Source organism: Panthera uncia, chromosome E3, assembly GCF_023721935.1.
Source record: "Panthera uncia isolate 11264 chromosome E3, Puncia_PCG_1.0, whole genome shotgun sequence".
In the NCBI taxonomy this organism is placed as follows: Eukaryota; Metazoa; Chordata; class Mammalia; order Carnivora; family Felidae; genus Panthera; species Panthera uncia.
Window position 1 is genome coordinate 15,292,339 of NC_064815.1, and position 8,516 is coordinate 15,300,854.

The following is an 8,516-nucleotide window of genomic DNA, read 5'->3' on the forward strand; positions in this document are numbered from 1 at the left end:
GGAAATACCAATAACGTTTAAAATAGACACGGAACAAACAATCCTAAAGTTTGTATGGAATCACAAAAGACCCCGGATAGCCGAAGCAATCTTGAGAAAAGAGGTCAAAGCAGGAGACATCACATTTCCTGGCTTGAAGCTATACTACAAAGCTATAGTAATTAAAACAGTATGGTACTGGGTTAAAAACAGACACGCAGACTATTGGAACAGAATAGAGAGATCAGAAATAAACTACCACATATAGAGTTAGCTAATATTTGACAAGGGAGCCCAGAATACTCTGTGGGGGACAAAGTAGTCACTTCAACAAACAGTGTTGGGAAAACTTCTTGACCACGTTCAGAAAAACAAAATTGAACCCCTACCTTAATTCACTCACAAAACTTAAAATGGATTAAAGTCACAAACATAATACCCGATGCCAAAAAATTCCTAGAAGAAAGCATAGGGAAGGACCTCGTTGACATCGGTCTGGGTGATGATTTTTTTGGATATGACAACAACAGAAGCACAAGCAATAAAAGCACAAATCCACACGTAGGTCCACATCCAATGAAAAAGCTTCTGCACAGGAAAGAAAACCACCAACAAAATGAAAAGGCAACCCGCCGAATGGGAGAAAATAACGCAAACCGTATATCAAATAAAGGATGAACAGCCAAAATATACGAAAGACTCATGCAACTCCATAGTAAAAAAGCAAACAATCCAATTAAAAAAAAAAAGCAAAGGCTCCTGGGTCGCTCGGTTGAGCGTCCGACTCTTGATTTGGGCTCAGATCATGATCTCACGGTTGTGGGATCAAGCCCAGCGTTGGGCTCCGTGCTGAGCGTGCAGCCTACTTAAGATTCTCTCTCTCTCCCTTTGCCCCTCCCCCCAGCCTTTGCTCCTCTAAAAAATATACACAATTTTTAAAAAGAGCAGACGGGGCGCCTGGGTGGCGCAGTCGGTTAAGCGTCTGACTTCAGCCAGGTCACGATCTCGCGGTCTGTGAGTTCGAGCCCCGCGTCAGGCTCTGGGCTGATGGCTCGGAGCCTGTTTCCGATTCTGTGTCTCCCTCTCTCTCTGCCCCTCCCCCTTTCATGCTCTGTCTCTCTCTGTCCCAAAAAAAAAAAAAAAAAAAAAAAAAAGTTGAAAAAAAAATAAAAAGAGCAGAGGATCTAAATAGGTATTTTTCCAAATATCTATTGTGTGAAAGTCAATATCTGTTGACTTTCAAGTGGTCAACAGTGTATGAAAAGACGCTCAACATCACTCAGCATGAGGGACCACAGTGAGCTATCACCTCCCACCTGTCAGGATGGCCACCAGCAGGAAGACAGGTGATAACGTGTCAGCGTGGATGTGGAGACCAGGGAGCCCTTGGACACTTAGAAATATACGATTGTTTACGTAGCATATGTAACGAATAGTATTACGCCTTAAAAAAAAAGAAGGAAAAGAAGAAAGTCCCGCCATTTGGGACAACATAGATGACCCTGGAGGACTTCATGCTAAGTGAAGTAAGGCAGACACCGAAAGTCACTTACATGTGGAATCTCAAAAAGTCAGAGTCAGAAAAGCAGACAGTAGAAAGGTAGTCGTAGATCTGGGAGAGGAAGGAAATGGGGAGCTGTTGGTCAAAGTTTACAAAGGTCCGGTTATGCAGGATGATTCTACAGGTCTAATGCACAGCAGGGTGGATATAGGCAATCCTGTATTGTAGATTTGAAATTTGCTGAGAGTTATCTTACATGTTCTCACCATAAACAAAAACAAAACCAAAGTCCTGGGGTGCCTAGGTGGCTCAGTCGGTTAAGCATCTGACTTTGGCTTGGGTCATGATCTCCCGGTTCGTGGGTTCAAGCCCCGCGTCGGGCTCTGTGCTGACAGCTCAGAGCCTGGAGCCTGCTTCCACTTCTGTGTCTCCCTTTCTCTCTGCCCATCCCCTGCTCTCTCTCTCCCTCTCTCTCTCTCAAAAGTAAATAAACATTTAAAATTAAAAAAAAGGGGCGCCTGGGTGGCGCAGTCGGTTAAGCGTCCGACTTCAGCCAGGTCCCGATCTCGCGGTCCGTGAGTTCGAGCCCCGCGTCAGGCTCTGGGCTGATGGCTCGGAGCCTGGAGCCTGTTTCCGATTCTGTGTCTCCCTCTCTCTCTGCCCCTCCCCCGTTCATGCTCTGTCTCTCTCTGTCCCAAAAATAAATAAAAAACGTTGAAAAAAAAATTAAAAAAAAAAAATTAAATTAAAAAAAAAAACCATCCTATTTGAGGTGACAGATATGTTAGCTTAATTGTGATCATTTCACAACGTATACATATATCAAAAATCACATTGTACTTCTTAAGTGTATACAATTTTCATTCGCTAATGACACTGAAATAAAGCTGGAAAAATTTTTTAAAAATTTTAAATTCTTTAACAAGTTGAAACACCACCTAAGAAACAGCTCACACTGTAAGACTCTGAGAACAGAAGTAAATCTTTATGACTTTTTTTAAGGCAATGTTTTCTTAGATACGACAGCAAAGTCACAAGTGATAAAAAGAATAAAATAACTTGGCCTACATTAAAGTTACAAAGTTTTGTGCTGCAAGGTGAAAAGAGAGACTAAACGATGGGAGAAAATATTTGATGGGGAAAATATCTAATGTGGAACTTACACCCAAAATAGGTCAAGGGTTGCTGAAATTTAATAAAAGGCCCGTGATCCAATTAAAAATGGACCAAGGATTTGAACAGCCATTTCTCCCAAGAAGATATACAAATGGTCAGTAAGCACAGGAGAAGACTCTCTATGCTATGTAGACACTCCAGCTGGTTGCAGATCAGGACCCCGACTCATTTCCGTCTGTTTCCAAAGCAAAAACATGGTTCTGTTTCACCCTGGTCCCTTCCCATTTACACATTGCGGCTCTTAGAGGTGCCAGCATCTAGAAAAACATGACTAGAGCAGCATTAGAAAATATTAAATGCCTGCAGGGGCCACACTCAGGGAAGCAGGTCAAGGGCACCGGCTGGACATCACATGCCCCATGGAACAGGGAGGTGTCATTCAGACCCAGCCATTCTCACCATAAGGAATTGGGGGCCCGGAGGTGCCATATTTGAATGTAGATCCTTCCAAATTTTAGAATATGGAATAGTCACCAGGACACAGAGAGTGACCGGAGGGAGGACGATTCGCTGGTCATGTCATGGGCTATTTCTTCATCTGTGCTGGTGACGTAGCTGAGCTCACTTTGAGCTAATCCATTGAGCTGTAGGCTTGTGATAGGTGCATGAGCTGTAGGCTTGTGATAGGTGCATGTTTCTGTGTCTGCATCACACTTTAAAAGAAATTTGTTTTTTTTTTAACGTTTATTCATTTTTGAGACAGAGAGAGACAGAGCATGAATGGGGGAGGGTCAGAGAGAGAGGGAGACACAGAATCCGAAACAGGCTCCAGGCTCTGAGCTGTCAGCACAGAGCCCGACACGGGGCTCGAACCCACGGACCGCGAGATCACGACCTGAGCCGAGGTCGGACGCTTAACCGACTGACCCACCTGGGCGCCCTGAGATTTGGTTTGTTTTAAATCGTGGAACTAGGATATAATACTCTGTGTCAAATACAACTCTTGGGTCACCAGTTCGCCAGCATGAGGCCTTCATGTTCAGCCTTTTGGGGAATCATTCTTGCCATCTTGGGGTTGCAAGCCCATGCTTGCCTGTGCTACGTCATGCTGGGGGTTATTTTCAGGGGCAGGGAGGTGACATCGCAGGGCACATAGTGTGAACCTCTCTCTCTACAGTGGGAAGAATGCGACTCCTGGAGGTGGTGAGCTCCCCTTCCCCGTAGGAATTCAAGCAGAGGTTGGACAAGTATTGGTCAGGGATTTTGCAGAGGGCTTGGAGGAAGCTGCCGATCCAGGCAGGGCTTAAAGTTCCCTCCAGTCCTGGGAACCAAAGAATCCGAGATCATTTTTCAATCGTGCATCCAGCAAATACTCCTACCCCCTTCATGTCAGATATGCACCCAGGCCCTGAGGATTCGGTGGTGAACAAAATGGTACGGATCCCTCCATGTAAAGACCTGGGTACCTCAGTTTGGTGAAGCAACTCTCGGTTTCAGCTCAGGTCAGGATCTTGTGGTTTTGTGGGTTCGAGCCCCGCGTCCGGCTCTGCACTGGTGGACCAGAGCATGCTCGGGATTCTCTGTCTCCCTCACTCTCTGCCCCTCCCCAACGCATGCTGTCTCTGCCTCTCTCAAGATAAATAAACTTAAAACAAAAAAAAATAAAAACCTTACAAACCACGGTGTGGGGGGGTGTGCGAAGTCAGCTCAGGGAAGAGAACGATGTGGGAAGGTGAGGGGGCTCTGACTTGACCTCAGATGTGCCCATTTTTGTGTAGACAGAGGAAGGGAGTACTAGTTCAACTGAGGCATGAGCGGCACCTGAACCAGCCAGCCAGCCAAGAGGAGTAGGGGCTGGCGGGAGGAGGGAAACGGGGCCCCACCCGAGGAAACAGGGAAAGTTCCAGTAGGCGGTGTGGAGGGCTCTCGTGGTCCGGCTGTCTGGCTACATCCTCCCTGCCGGGATTCTAAGAACGTAAAATTCTAAGACCTCATCATTCGGAGCATCTATGATTCAACGGATCTCTTTTCTATTAGTAAGATTCTCCAAATGGAGTTTTCCAGGAATCCGCGAATATACCTTTCTAAGTCTCGGGCTTTCAGGCACGGTGAGTTTGCACCCTCATTTTGTCTCTCTGCTAGTGTAGACAAGGCTAAAGAGAAGAATTTGGAAGCTCATTTGTATTCGCTCTGCAGTCTGCCTCCCAGTTAGACCCTGTGTTCTGCTCTGCTCCGGGAAAAGACACAAAAGAAAATGCAGACAGGGGCCCTGCTTCCACTAATGAGTGATCTCCCAGCGCAGAGTTAATGCCAGAGCCCCGTTTGGCCACCAGGCCGTCGCCGGCATGGGGTGAACGCGCAGACTAATTTATGTGGAATAAAAACACATTTTTTACACGGTGCCCTGACACCAAGATAGGCGTTGCCTCCCCACCAAACAAGCCCAATTATCGTGCTACGCTCTGGGGCCTTTTCTGCGCTACAGTTACAAATTCCCTTAACTCTTTCTGGCACCAAGGGGAGCAAAGGGCAGCGTGGTTCCAGCGGAGCATCCTGGGAGCCGAGCAGGTGAATCTGGAGAAGTGGGCCACGCGGCTTGGGTGTGGCGACCACCGCGCTGGGCCCGAGGCCAACCGCCTCGGTGGCCCCGCCTGTAGAATGGCGGTAAGGCCAGGCCACCTCGGAGGGCTTCTTGCGCAGCAAACGCGGGTCATTGCTTAGAACCGCGGCTGACTCGAGTGCTAACGGTTTTTATGAAACACGAGGCCCGAGAATGCCGTCCTATATATGCCGTCTTAGGGGTGTGGAATTGGCCACCCATGGTGAGCGGAAAGGTCTTAAGGAGGCAATGCGTCAAACAGGGAAGCGTGGAGGACAGATTGTCACGGTGACAGGTGAAAGGCCACCGTGCTGTGAGAGGGGGAGGTCCTTGCGGCCCGCAGCCCCAGAGGCCGGCGGATGAACGCGGAAACACGGGCTGCGGGCCTGAGCCGCCTCCGTCCATTTGCGTCGCTGCAGCACAGAACCACAGATCCGGGGCTTCCCGGGAGCGGAAACGTGTTTCTCACACTCTGGAAGCTGGACCTTCCAAACCGGGGTGTGGGCACGGCCCGGTTCCGGCGAGAAACTGCTCCCTGGTGGCCGACGGCGGTGTCCTCGCTTTGTGCTCACGTGGCCGAATGAGAGCGGGGGCGCCCTCCGGGTCCCATTTTCCAGGACCCTCACCCCCTTCTTAAGGGCCTCCCCGCTCGCGACCTCCCAGAGATGCCAGCATCATACTGGGGGATGGCTTTGGACACAGGAATTCTGAGGGATCACAAGCACTCAGTCCCCTGCAGGGAAAGCCACCAGAAGTGTTTTGAACAAAGCACGTCATTAATTTTTTTACTTTTGCGCCAAGAGTCAGAAACGCCACTCAAAGGGGCTCAAGCAAAACATACAGGCTCGTGGGATTGGAACTTCAGGTGGCAGAACTAGCTCTAGACTAGACTAGGTCTGGACCAGCTAGACCCACGGGACTAGAATCGGATGAAGTGATTTCTTCAGGACATGGTTCCCTCCATTACCTAACGCCGCTTTGCGCTTTGCGCCAAGTTGGCCCCACTCGGCCCCAAGGTCTCCCCGAGATGGCCGCCAACATTTCTCGCCTAAAAGCCAGCCAGCGAAGCCACGCTGGGCAGAGGAGGGAGGGAGCGCTTCGAGCTTGAGTCTCATTGGCCATCCCTGAACCAATCACTGAGGCCGAGGCGGGTGGGATTGTAACTTCAGGGCAGAAAGGGGGGGGGGAAGTACCCCACAGGAAAGGGGCGGGGCATGCATGCGTGTCTATTTACGTATCTGTGCTTCACCCTTTTATGGTTTTGTACCGCTCGTTTTGTTGTGACGGTTGTAGTTGTGTTGTTTTACGAGAAAGTGGGTGGATTCTGGATAGGCAGAAATAACGTGTGCCCACGGTGCCTACATGCATGTGTTGGGTTGCCATCAGCTGGTCCCCGTGAGAAAGATTTGCTCACCTGGGTTGGGAGTGGGGTGTCTAATTTTTCTCTGCTCCCTTAGCCTCCATGCCCCTAATCTTCTTCAGCTGGAAGGGGACAGGTGAAGGGAAGATCGGGCTAATCTCTCTCTCTCTCTCCTCTCTCCACATTGTGAAAGAGAGAAGCACTGTGTCCAGAGTTACAGAACTGGAGCTTGACCTGAGGTGTCCTGGATGCCTGCTGGGATCGTGCCTTCAGCGACTGTCCTGTGTCTAGACCCATCTGTACCACTTACCAACCCTGTGACCTTTGGTGAATTGCTGTGGAACATATCAGCCCCCCCCTCCCCCCAGGGGCACGCGAGGACTCGAGGGACAATGGAGGCAGGGCCCTTAGCCCAACATGTACTTAGCACTCAAAGCATGGAAGCTATCTTTGAAATCACGGTTAATATCCCTCTTGCTGTTTTCCCGCTTCCCGGCACTTATCGTGGCCTTAAATCCAGTGGCGGGAGTGAGAGAATTAAGATAACCAAGTGGCTTAGTGACAACATTATGTAAAACTGTCTCCCTGTGGATCCTTCCAAGCTAAATAGAGTACAGCATTTGAGTTTCCAAAGGTAACTCAGTAAACTCTCTTATCATTGGGGAACGAGGAGGCTGGTTAATCAAATACAGAGAAATCAGAGCAAATCAAATAAGGAGTTACCGTGTTGGCCGAATTGGAATTAGCCTTAGCGAAAGGATCAGGATTCGGCAGAAACCCAGCCAAAAACGCCCTGGGGCCTTCTCATTGCCCACCAGCTTACACAGAACCCGGTTCCGGTCGTGCCCTCTGGGGCCCACACTCCCGTCCCTCAGCCCTGGGCCCCTGGCACAAGCCTGACACCTCCGTGGCTTTGCTTGTATCTTGCCTCGACTCCTGGAAGATCTCAATCATGTCACTTTGCCTTTCTGCGCTGCTGTCTCTTGATCTACTATAAAGCGGCAGAATGTATGTCCCCACTGGAACACTGGGATGGTAATGAGGTGCCGTGTGTGTTAATGCGTCTGGAAGACCGGCTGCCGGGCCAGGTGCTCATAAAGCTTCAGCTGACCTGGATGTGGGCCCCTAGAAACCACTGTGGGCCACCTGGATGACAGAAGATCAATGGTCCCCAGGTTGCCGAGGACCTGGAAAGCGTCCCAAGAACACCGTAGAGATTGTATTACAGTTAAAGACCCTTCTCTGACCCCTCCTGCTGACCATTCCAGACTATTTAGGATACACAAAGGTAAAGCCTGATCCTAGTAACGTGGGAGATTTTGTTTAATTCATAAGCGAAAATGCTATTGTTTCAAACTCCTCAACAAGCAACAACAATCATTGCCATTGAAAACTGCTTCGGTACCAAGCACTGTTCTAAGTATTTTTCAGGTGTCAACTCGTTTAATCCTCACACACTATGTCGTAGATGGCGTGACAGAGGCACAGAGAGGTGAAGCGATTTTCCCGAGGCCACGCAGCTAGAAAGGGGCAGAGCTTAGGCTCTTAACTGCTTTGTAATAAATGACTGAAACCCACTCTCCCTGGGGCTCAACAGAAGTAGAACATTCTCTTCTTTTTCGGAGTCAAAAAAAAAATCTTTCTTTTTACGTCAATTCTGAAACTTTGTCGACCGTATATATGAAATGACCTATAGGATATATAATACCAATAAATGCTCTGCAAACAAAACAAACAACAAAAAAACCGCCCTTATTACATGCAAAGGGTTTTGATATGTTCCATGATATTCTAGTTTATATTTTCAGATAAGTATTTGATTCTATTATATATATTCTCTCTCTATATTCTATGTATATTCTATATTTTCTGTTTTCTATTTTTAAATGCTGGCTGCCATCTACAACATTGATTTTAAGATGCACTAATCAATCATGCTTCAGTTTGAAAAACACCACTCC

General features: G+C 48.4%; 1 long non-coding RNA gene across 1 annotated transcript; it reads left to right on the plus strand.

Moving 5' to 3' along the window:
• The first annotated feature begins 4,642 nt into the window (after positions 1-4,642).
• LOC125928606 (uncharacterized) lies at positions 4,643-8,133 on the plus strand. Its single transcript, XR_007459724.1, has 2 exons — positions 4,643-4,704; positions 6,749-8,133. It is a non-coding gene; the product is annotated as an uncharacterized LOC125928606 (long non-coding RNA).
• The last annotated feature ends 383 nt before the right edge of the window (positions 8,134-8,516 follow it).